The 12,860-nt window shown below is 36.9% G+C and overlaps 1 non-coding gene across 1 annotated transcript; it reads right to left on the bottom strand.

Moving 5' to 3' along the window:
• Positions 1-358: 358 nt before the first annotated feature.
• On the bottom strand, positions 359-430 carry TRNAC-ACA (transfer RNA cysteine (anticodon ACA)). Its single transcript has one exon. It is a non-coding gene; the product is annotated as a tRNA-Cys (tRNA).
• Between the last annotated feature and the right edge of the window lie 12,430 nt (positions 431-12,860).

The following is a 12,860-nucleotide window of genomic DNA, read 5'->3' on the forward strand; positions in this document are numbered from 1 at the left end:
AAAGTGTGCATATCATGGAGAGAATTCACTGTGTGCAGGATTTTCACTATAAGAGCAAAATATATGTGTACAAGCTACAAAATGAACGTTGTGTGCTTTCAATGATTCTATATACAGGTTAAAGTACTAATAGCTATACTTAATGCTGGCAGTACCAGTTTTCTATAAAGATAAATGGTAGAATTCAGGCTAATAATTTAAAATTTTAATTTTTCTCTACTTAAAGTGAAAGTGAAGTTGCTCAGTCATGTCTGACTCTTTGCAACCCCATGGACTGTAGCCTACCAGGCTCCTCCGTCCATGAGATTCTCCAGGCAAGAATACTGGAGTGGGTTGCCATTTCCTTCTCCAGGGGATCTTCCCGACCCAGGGGTCGAACCTGGGTCTCCCGCATTGTAGGCGGACGCTTTACCATCTGAGCCACCAGGGAAACCATTTCTCTACTTAGCATGATATTAAATAGCAAATTTTTAAAAATCATAAGATAAGAGAGACACTATGGAAGAAAATGAAAACACATCATATGTTCGTATACTTGACAGTACTTTTATCCTTGCAAAGGACTTACATTTTCATCTTCATCTGGAAAACTGTGTATCCAATTCATCTACAATCAGCTGTCTACCAAAGCCACCAAGAGCCGTACTAGACTCTTTTAAGGATGAGAATATAGAACATTACGGACAAATTCTCTCTCTTGCTATGTAAACTTTGGCCACAAATCTTTATCTGGTCTTTGACTGTGAATGGGACGGGACCACAAATGATCTTCTAAAATTCCTTTAGATTAAGGCCTGCAGAAAAACAGTTCTGCACACAGCATGCTGCATACCTACTTTATTTAGAACTCCAGTTTCCACTAAGCCGCCAAAAGATGAGTACATCTGGAATGTGAGAGGTATCACCAGGCCTTTACTAGCTGCAAAGATGTCAGAACTCACTTGAGTAACCAAACGGCAAAGTGCCCAAGAGAGTAACTGCTGCTGACCATTTCTATTTATAATCCTTTTTCTCTTTCCATTGAAATCACCACCATATACCACATCACCTGCATTATATATTTCTTTTAAACACTAATTTTATTTATTTTAAAATAAGTAATGTATAAACCTGGTTCAAAATGAGCAATCTTAGAGGGAGTTTTCTCTGATCAGGATAAAATAACTTAAATATTTTTTTAATTAATAAATTCATTTATGTTTGGAAATTAAGTAGCATAATAGTTTTGTTTTGAATTTAAAAATAAAAGCAAACATCGTAGAGTTTACTTAGGAAGTGTTCTCAGGAAGGAGAAGAGAGAGAATGGAAAAATCCAGACAAGAAAATTGGAGAAGTTGATAATGTAAACGTGTCTGGTTTGTCCAATCACGACTTGATTTTTCAGTGACCTGCAACAAGCACATAAAAAGCTTCCCAAAACTTTCTCCTGAAGGAGGGAAGGCTGCGACCATCATACACCAGTTCCAATAGGCCATGGAGTTGTCAAATTCTCTGTATTTGGGAGCTGAATTTGTGCACAAGTCAAGAAGTCTTCCAAAGAATTGAGGATAGCCGGAACAGAAATTAGAACACATACTTGGTTCTTACTTGAGGAGGGAGAATGTCCCTCAACAACATTCACTGTGCTGAGTCTAAAATCAGAGCAAATTGGGAGATGAAATGTGAGTGCCAGGAGCATCAGGTACAGCCTATAAAAGAAAATAATCACAATGAAAAGTAGAAATATTTTTAATTGAACAATGATAAAAATACATGACAAATCTTTTGGTACACAGCTAAAGCTGAACTCTCATGCATAAATTGAAAAAGTGGAAAAATTGGAAATCAAGGAGTTTAATATCTATCTCACAGAGTTAAAAAGAGAAACTCAGATTAATGCAACAGATAGTATAAAATAAGAATTAAAAAGGTACAAACAAAAATAATAGCAATATAGGAAATAACTGCACACACAGCAGTAGAATCAACAAAGCCCCAAAGGAAAGGGGGGCGAGACTGATCAAGAGACAGAAAACAGTGTAAAAGTTATGAACATCAAAAATAAAAAATGGGATACTGCTACAGACCTTTACGTACCTTTAAAAGATGAGTCGGACGTCCTTGGTGGCACGGCGGATAAGAATTTGCCTTTCAGAGCAGAGGACACAGTTTCAGTATCTGCTCCAGGAAGATCCCACATGCCACAATTCCTGAGCCCGCACTCTAGAGATTGAGAGCCACAACTCCCAACTACCGAGCCCACATGCTGCAACTACTGAAGCTCACACGCCTAGAGCTTGTGCTCTGCAACAGGAGAAGCCACTGCAATAAGAAGCCTGCACACCACAGTGAAGAGCAGCCCCTGCTCACTGCAACTGGAGAGAGCCCCTGCAAAGTAAGGAAAACCCAGTGCAGGCCAAAATAAATATAAATAAATAAATAAATATTTTTTTAAAAAAGCTCCAGCTCCAAAATAAGCAAAATAACAATAATAAAAAGATGAGTGGACCTTATGCCAAACTTTATACCAGTGAATTTGAAAAGGTAGATAAAATTGATTAATTCCCATAAAATATAAATTGCCCAAATTAACATAAGAAACAAAAACTGAACAGTCTTATATCTAAAAGAGAAACTGAATCAATAATTAAAAACTTTTTCACAAGAAAAACAAAATTTCAGGACTAGATGACCTTATCAATGAATTGTATTAAAAATTCAATGATGAAATTATACCAGATCTATACAACCTCTTTTAGAGAACAGAAAACAATAGACTACACCTGTATTTCTTTTATGAGAATGGTGTAACTTGATCTAAACTCTGACAAAGACATTACAATAAAGGAAAACTATAAAACAATGCCCCTCATAAAATAAATGCAAAAATACTCTGCAAAAAATGGTGATCCAAATAAAGTTACATTTAACAACAATAGAAATCATAAAAAGTTGAGGTTATGCTAAGACTGCATATGTTGGTCAATGTAATTCATCACATTAGTGGAAAGAAAGAAATGAATCAATATCATCATCCTGTGGTTCAGTTGCTAAGTCAGGTCTTACTCCTTGAGACCCTATGGACCATCACCTGCCAGGATCCTCTGTCCATGGGATTCTCCAGGCAAGAATACTGGAGTGGGTAGCCATTTCCTTCTCCACGGGATCTGCCTGACCCAGGAATCAAACCCATGTCTCCTGCATTGCAGGCGAATTCTTTTAGTGACTGAGCCTCCAGGGAAGTCCAATCATCATCCTAATAGGTACAAAAAATGCATATAAAAATAAATTAAAAAGAAAACAAGCAGAAAAACACACCTCCCAGCAGTCTAGTAATAGAAGGATATGTCCATATCCAATAAGTGGCATCTGTATATACCTCCATCAAATATCAAACTTAATTATAAAAAGTTAACACTCTTGCTCTTCTGAGATCCAGAGGGAACAAGGATCACTTGAATTTGATATTGTTCTTGAGGTCCTTACTAGTGCAACATGGCAAGAGAAAGAAAAATAATGCATTTAAAAATAAAATATATCTTACAAAAATATGAGAATTAGAAGACATTATTTGTATACATATGCTTAGTAAGTAGAAAAGAGGAACTTACAAATAAATTATTAGAATTTATGTTTACCTAGAATGCTGAATAAAAAGTCAATTGCATTACAATAAATCAGCAAAAGCTTAATAAGAAAAATATTATAAACTTAGTACTTATTACAGTACTGTATTATGTTAGTTGGGTACCTAGGCTAACTTTGTTGGACTTACAAACAAATTAGACATATAAACATGCTCTTGGAATGGAACTCATTCATATGTAGGGGACTTACTGGACCGAGTCCTCTTCATCAGTAAGAGTAAAATGGCCGGTCACAAAACAGCAGAAGATATTTGCAACATATGAAAACAAAATAGCACTCAGAATATATAAAGAGCTTTTAAAAATCAATTGAAAGACAACCAAATAGATAAATAAGCAAGTCACATGAAAAAAAGTCACCAAAAAAAAAGTCACATGAATATTCAAATGACCAAGAAACTTATTAATCTGCAAGGAGATGAAAATTAAAACCCCAATGTGATACAAATATATACCTACATGAATTTTGAAATTATAAAAACTCAAAAGTAAAAAGGATATGGATCAACTGGAACTCTGGTGGCGATGCAAATCAATTCAACCATTTTGGAAAGAAGATTGAATTACCTAGTAAATTTGAAGAGTAACATATCACAAAACACAGCATTTTCATTCCTTGTGATGTACCCTAATGCTGATTGATGCCTATTGTATGTCAGGAACACTCCCAGGAATTTTGTAAACCTTAATTCTAATGCTTCCTATGAACCTATGAACTCTAATACTTGCTATGTTCCATCAGAGGAACCGTGAATAATTCCTATGGTATTATTTCTCCCATATTTGGAACAACTAATAACTAACTTAAAGTCACATTGCTAGCAGCAATAGAGAGGAGATTCCAACTTAAATCAACCCAAATTCAGACCTCAAGAATGAGCATATATTTCACTCATTTGGTATGTATGTAATTATATGAAATAGTCACTATCTTAACACACTTTTTGTATCTGTCTTTTCTAAAGCATCTGCAGCTGCACATATGAGAACTGCCTCTTTGTCTTCAGGTGAAATAGACAAGCAGAGCCAAGGAGTTGATGCCTTTCTGATCAGTCCTCAGCAAAGTAATGGACGTTGGAGAATAAATATTATCTTTTCTTCATCTGGAGTAGATTATTTTAACCTTGTTCCACATTATCTCCCTGAAGTCCTCAACAAAACTGAGTCTGGGACTCCTGCTTTTCTCCCATCCCTGTCTCACTTTCCGCTCTCCTACCAGGCCTAACTGGGATCAGCTTCCAAACAAACCGCTTGGCCTGGAGTTCTCTCCAAGTCTGTGTTGGAACCCAACTCAAAAATCCAACTTTACATAAAGATAGCAATGAACTTCTTATATGGCAGCATTAAGTTCCTTAAATTGCTGTGAATCATTTGATATTGATATCATACATGCATGTGTCCATGCTAAGTTGCTCCAGTACGTCTGGCTTATTGTGACCCTTTGGAGCATAGCACATCAGACTCTTCTGTCTGTGGAACTCTCTGGGAATGAATACTGGAGTGGGTTGCCATTTCCTCCTCCAGGGGATCTCTTGGACCCAGGAATCGAACCTGCCTCTCTTACGTTTCCTGCCTTGGCAGGAAGGTTCTTTACCACTAGTGCCACCTAGGAAGCACTTAATGATATCAGGAACCACGCTATTCATTATGCATTGAAAGAATCAATCATTAATGAAATTATCTCCCTTCTTTCCTAAAATATTCCTGCAGAAGTTTGCCAAAAGTCTAAAATTTCTACTACTAAAATTTATTATTTTGGCATTAAAGGAATAGTTTTCAAATTACTGAAATTAACACAGATCTTATAGATGAAACTAATACAACTTTGTAAAACAACTTCTCTCCAGTTTTAAAAAAAAATTGACACTGATCTTTTTTAATTAAGCAGAATCCCTATATATAATTAAGAGAAAAATCAAGATTCTCTCTTGAAAAAGAATATGGAGGTTCTTGGGTTTCATGCACTGGACTTTCATTCCCTTAATATCCTTCTAGAGAACCTGAAAGCTCTAGAATATAGTCAGAATAGCTCTGAGTTTTGGAATTAAATTTCCAAGAAATTTTTTTCATGTCATGACATTTTTCATGTCACTTGTTAAACACAAAATTTCATAGAAAGAGGCGAGAACTTTGACCACTGTGTTGATGGGATTTAACCAGGAGCTTTGTTCTTCTTCTGTAATGAATAATCCTGCAGAATCATTAACCAGTTATAGATAAAACAACAACAACAACAAAAAGTGGCTAAGACTGGTAAAGAATCTGCTGAAATGCAGGAGACCCATGTTGGGTCCCTAGGTCAAGAAGAGCCCTTGGAAAAAGGAATGGCTACCCAGCCCAGTATTCTTGCTTGGAGACCCCCATGGACAGAGGAGCCTGGTGGGTTACAGTCCATGGGGTTGCAAAGAGTTGGACATGACTGGGTGACTAAGAGGGTTAGAAACATGCCCCAAATAACACAGGTGATGATGCAGGAGCTGAGATTTGTTTCTATTGTTTATCATTTCAAAGTTCATATATTTTATATAATTCACTACAAGAAAGCCAGCTGTTAGTGAAACCATGGGAAAAACAAGCAGAGTTACCTTTTTCATTAGAGTCATTGAGCAAAGATGGATCCAGAATGTTTCCACCAAGGAAAATGCTCCATGAAATGAGAGTGAATATCCACAGGTATCCCTCCTCCTATCTCTACTTCAGTCTCATGCTAGAAAGATTTGAAAGGCAAGTAAGACAAACGAGAGCACAAAAAGTTACATTTTCATGTGTCTGCATTCACCTGGTCTATGTATACCCATTCTGTACACCTTATCTACACCAGTCACTTGATCCTTAACATACCTTTCCCTGACTGCAGTGTTTTGAATGAAAAGGTAAGAAACAATAGAAAAAGCAGAGAGAGAAGTGGAAATACTAATTGCTACAGTCCGAGAGGCACTGATGGCTTGGATGTGAATGTGAAAATGGAGACAAAGGGGAAGAACTGGGACATAATTTGGACAGAGAATTGAGAAGACAGGCTGATGAAATGGATGGTGGTTGAGGCAAATGTAGGAAACATAGCGGATGTCAAGCTTCTGATTCAGTCAAGGAGGTGTATGATAATGTGGATGGGAAGGCCAAGACGAGAAGGCTGGGAAAAGAAAAGGTGAAGAGAGGTGGAAATCAGAGTTCTGTTTTTTTGTTTTTTTTGTTTTTTTTTTTCCAGATGCCCCCAGCATGCAAGTAAAGACACCAGATAGTTGGCAGCAACTGCAGAGAAAGGAAGGTTAAGAGAGTTTGTTGTTAAGATGGATGATATCTAACCAGCAGAGGAAGGTAAATTGATAATGTGGGGGGATAAGGAAGGGGGAAAAGGAAGCAATTGCTTGAGAAAAGCCTCTCAGGAGAAGTTGAGGGTTAGAGCAGCCAAAAGACAAGTGAATTGAGGGAGTTACTTGTAGGTAAAAAGGCAAGATCATGAGCCTAAAATGAGGAGGGGCAGATGAAGGCAATGTCTGAGAACCCAGAAACCTAGAGGTGTGGAAAGTCACTTTAAAAGCAGCAGAGCTGTTCTCTCTGAACATCCCACCATCGCCTTCTCCCACAGAGTCTAAAAGTCTGTTCTGTACATCTGTGTCTCCTTTTCTGTTTTGCATATAGGGTTATCTTTACCATCTTTTTAAATTCCATATATATGCATTAGTATACTGTATTGATCTTTGTCTTTCTGGCTTACTTCACTTAAGACCCAGAGCGATGGGATGGAGAGGGAGGCGGGAGGGGGGATTGGGATGCGGAACACATGTAAATCCATGGCTGATTCATGTCAATGTATTGCAAAAACCACTACAATATTGTAAAGTAGTTAGCCTCCAATGAAGAAAAATAAATGGAATAAAAATAAAAATAATTTTTTTTTTTTTTTAAAGCAGCAGAGCATTAACACTCGAGGAACTGGTTCTTTGTCCTCTGGAATTTTAATGGTTGGACCTAACTTTAGAGTTGGAAAAAAAACTGGATGTGGGAATTTTGGAGAACTACAATTAGGGAAAAATTTGTATACAAATGATTATGTGCCCATTAAATTGGAGCTCATGAAATCCAGAGCATCAAGCTACATTTGATTGTATTCCAATTTCTACAAGCAGTTACGATCTGGAGATGGTATACCTCAAGTTTATTATTCTGGCCCTTGCGGTAAATACAACACTAAGGTGATAGAATTACTGGGACCTATTTTGGAAGATTTGTTTGATTTGTGTGACATAATATTTTCTCCTAAAATGGTTCTCATGATAGTTATCCAACTCATTTCTCGCATGGAATATGTCCATTCAAAGAACTTGATAAACAGAGATGTAAAACCTGAGAACTTCTTAACGCTCTCCAGGAAACAAAACCCAGCAAGTTATTCATATTATAGATTTTGGTTTGGCAAAGGAATATATTGATCCAGAGGCAAAGAAACACATACCATACAAAGAACACAAAAGCCTTACAGGGACAGCTAGATATATGAGCAGATATATGAGCATAAACACACATTTAGGGAAAGAACAAAGTAGAAGAGATGACTTAGAAGCTTTAGGTCACATGTTCATGTATTTTCTGAGAGGCAGTCTTCCTTCACAAGGTTTAAAGGCTGACACATTGAAAGTGAGGTAGCAGAAAATTGGAGATGCAAAACGAGTCACACCAATAGAAGTGTAATGTGAAAATTTTCCAGCAAAAATGGCAACGTATCTTTGTTATGTAAGAAGGCTAGATTTTTTTTGAAAAACTAGAATATGACTACCTAAGAAAACTTCTTACTGACTTGTTTGATTGAAAGGATATATGTTTGATTATGAATATGACTGGATTGGTAAATAGTTGCCTACTCCAGTGGGCGCAGTTCAGCAAGATCCTGCTCTGTATATGAAATATAGGAGCACATCCACATAGAGATAAGATACAATCCAATGATCAGGTCTGCTGTCCTTTTAGATATGAAATATCTTAATTTATTTCTGTATTATCTTCTCACTGTTTATAAATGTATTTGGTGTTTTATCATGCCCAGATAACAGTTTTATATGTGCATGCATTTGTGCATGTGTTTGCATATGTGTGTATACATACTTATAGATACATATTGAATGATTAAAATACACATCCTTTTCTTCTATAAAACAGACTGTATACAGACATATTAGGGATAAAAATGCACATATTTTCAATAGATAGGCTATTTCCCCTAATGTTCACGTTAAAATTTTTTAATCATAAATCCTAATTAGTGGTGTTAGTATAAACTTGGAGAATATTGTTCTGTTAGACTGGAAGTGTTTGGATACCCTGTTGTAATGAATTGCAATAGCAGTTGTTCTTTCTAACTGTAGTCTAGTTTAGTGAATAAATTATTTACTGAGTTCTGTTCTTTGAAAGCTACTGCTCTCCACATTGCAGAAATGCAGAAGTAAGTAAAAACATATAACCTGTGAGAAATGACTTTGTAATGAGTGGTTAAGAGCTCGCCGAGCCTCTGGAATCAATCAGACCTGGATACGGCAGGTTACTCGTTCACTCAAAACCTCAGTTCTCAGCTATAAAATAGAAATAACATTTGTTAATTCCTAGCATGTAGCAAGCTTTCATTAAGTTTCAAGTCTTGTGGCTGGTGTTCCTGTTATCATTATTACAATAAATTCACAAATAACTACATAGCAATGCAGAATAAACTCCACCATGGGAGATACCTTAATAAAGTGCCATGAAGGATCATTGGAATCTGTAGGATCTATAAAGATTTGATGCAAAGGTGGTTTTTGAGATAAGCATGAAGAATAAATGGAATAAAGGCAGGTAAAAGAATAAGAGAATTTTGGAGAGAAAAAGCAAAAGTTTAAAAATGTGGAATATGTTTGAGGAGAAATAAGCAGTTGGTTTGGAGCAGAGAGCAGGTTCAAGACAAGATAAAGAAGATTCATTGAAGAGTTTATATTTCCTGGGTAAGATAAATTGGAAGCTCTTGAATTTTTGAGCAACATTTCACTCTCCTCTTTTTTGTATAAAGAAACCTTATGAATCCATTTTTGAAACAGAATTTTTGCTGTCACCTTGACTTAAACAGTATCTTTAGAATTTTCAGTTATAACCCTTTTTGGAGAGGGATAGTGTGCTATCATTTTTGTATCCCATCAGGGTTGAGGTGAGTGTTAAAAAAATGAAATCAAAGAAGAAACACAACTTACAAAAAAGCATAGTCAAATAAAATGCTACATTTATGAAGTATTTATAATATTATGCTTTAAAGTATAGATAATTTAAAAAAGATTGGTTTTATAATTTTGCCTTAGAAAAACTGGGCAGTAAAGGGTCTTATATATAAGTTACTTCAAGTATAAATTAAAAGACATTGATAGCTTGAGTACTCTGATAAGATGCTGTATATAGAAAGAAATGTGAGAAGTGAAGACTTGGGGTATGTGTTTTATAAATCAGTTAATTTCTCAAATGCATGTGGAACAAGACCAGTAATTCATGTTCTGTGAAAATCTCCACTTGAGCTATTAGGTATTGTAATAGATGAAACTCTTCTTTTATTGTTGAATTAAATTATTCTTGAAATAAATTTAAATATTTTAAAGTTTAAAAAATAAGTAAATAAAAGCAGCATAGTACACATACTAGAGTTTACCATAGAGTGGCTCAGTAGTCTGAGAACTCAACTTGAAATTTGCAGTCAAGAATTTAAAAGTGATTTGATTTTTCACACAAGCCCAGGTTAATTGGATGCATGTTTGGAACAACTGGACCATCAACCAGTACCTAGAAGAGTGGAGGAACTGAATTCAAGGTGTTATTCAGAAGTGATTGAAATGATGAATATTTTGGCGGGGTTTTGTGAAATGATAAAGAAAGTAGAATTGAAACAAGAGGGAAGGGGGCAGGACACAAGATTTAAAAGAATTACATGCACATGTACCCCAATGTTCATTGCAGCATTATTTATAATAGCCAGGACATGGAAGCAGCATTTTGTAGCTGTCTATCTACAAATGGGTTAATGAAGAAGACATGGTACATATATACAATGGAATATTACTCAACCATAGAAAAACAACTAATTTGAGTCGGCTGTAGTGAGATGGATGAAACTAGATACTGTTATACAGGGTGAAGTAAGCGAAAAAGAGAAAAACAAATATTGCATATTAGCACATATATGTGGAATCTAGGAAAATGATATCATTGAACCTATTTGCAGGAAAGGAATGTAGATGATGTAGTAGAGAATGGACTGTGGACACAGTTGGAAAAGGAGACAATGGGACAAACAGAGAAAATAGAATCAACATATATACACTACCACGTGTAAAATAAATAGCTGGTGAGAAGTTGCTATATAACACAGGGAGCCAAGCCTAGCACTCTGTGATGACCTGGAAAGGTTGGATGGGGGCAGGGAGGAAGGCTCAAGAAGGAGGAGACATACGTATAGTTATGATTTATTCATGTTGTTGTATGGCAGAAACCAACACAACATTGTAAAGTGATTTTCCTCCAATTAAAAAATAAATTTAAAAAGAATGGCATAGCCTGAGGACACAACATATACTGATTAGAACCAAACAGGTGCAAGATGGCAGACCAGCTGACTTCCACTAGACCTTTAGCCTTAGGATAAGCTCAACTTAACACATCAACAAACTAAATGGCATAACCACCCGTGACATGACAGTTCTGAAGCCAAATATCAATGATCAAAAAGTGGTCAGTGACCCAATTCCTGGAAACCCCTATCTCTTCCCCAAAATTACTGGAATAACCATTGCACTCATCAGTCTATGAAATTATCCAGCTCATAAAAACTAACCACACCATATTTTGAGATTGCTATCACCGTCTGCCTGTGGAGAGTGTTTCTCTCTAAATAAATCTGCTTACCTATCGCTTTATCTCTCATTGAATTCTTTCTGCAATGAGACATCAAGAGCCTGAGTTTCATTAAGTCCTGAAACCAAGTGTGTGATCTTAGTTCAAAGGCGATGGGTTCAAGTCCCAAACTGGGTTACATGGTTTCGGTAAGTCCATGCATCGGAAACCCAAATGAGACTTAAGAACTGCTAGGGGAGTTAATTAGGATAAGTGAGCTGGAAGACTAGGAACCCACAGAGTGAGAAGGGATTGCAGCTCTGCTCTAAGACATGGTGACGTGAGAGTGGGAGGTGTAATTCTGGGAAAGAGGCATTGAGCAGGAGGAGAAGAGGCACTCTACCACTGTGCATGGGCCAACAACCTGAGGCTGAGGCTACGACGGATGGTGGCCAGGGTATCACGAACAAGGAGACACTGGGAGAGAGGGACTACCCCATCCATTCCTCTGGCCTTCGCATCCCACCTCCTCCTCCAGCCTTCTTACTACATGGTACTCAAACCTCTTTCCTTCTGAAACCACATCCTGAATATCCTCATGAATGAAATCCTACCAAACCTTTGCCTCTCCCTGGATTTCCGGACTTTCTTAACGACTTCATCCCTCTGGATTTGCCACAAAATCACATTTTCTTTCCTCCTGAAGTTTCCCTGTGACACTGACCTCCTCACTGCTCCCAAATGTGCCCTCTATTCTTCAACATTCTGAACTCAACCCATCTTTCTATTAGATGCAGAAGCCTGAAGAAGCATCTACTTCCACAGGCCTGCTTTTGAGATGAGTGGCCTCTGTGTTCTTTGATCTACATTAGCAAATTGCACATATTAGGATGTGTATGAGCAAGATTACATAGATTTGTACACAGTTCACTTCTCCATGTTCATTATAACTGCAGAAAGCACTCAGCACAGGTCCTATCTGATTTATAGGTATAGACTTGAAAGACTTCAGCGTTTCCAGACAAATGATCCTGAAGAATTAACAAGTCCAGGTACCCTGTGGCCTGGCATGGCCCCAGCTATACGAGAAGGACACAGCAGTCAAGGCCCTTGATCATATGGGGAGGTGGTGCATTTCTCATATAGACCTCTAGAATTAAGTCAGAATGAGAGAACAGCTTTGTCGCGAGTTGTTATATAACCACAAATAAAAAGAAATCGATGTCTAACCTGATGTAAATAGCAACTGATAACAAATACATCAACAGTGATTTCCTGGGAAACATTATACTTTTCATATGTCATTTATTGTTTGCTCCAAAATGCACAGTTAGAGACATTCTTAAAGGGAATTTTTTGTGTGTAGTCTTAACAATGTAAAACTGAATATGTTCT

This window comes from Muntiacus reevesi, chromosome 10, assembly GCF_963930625.1.
Source record: "Muntiacus reevesi chromosome 10, mMunRee1.1, whole genome shotgun sequence".
In the NCBI taxonomy this organism is placed as follows: Eukaryota; Metazoa; Chordata; class Mammalia; order Artiodactyla; family Cervidae; genus Muntiacus; species Muntiacus reevesi.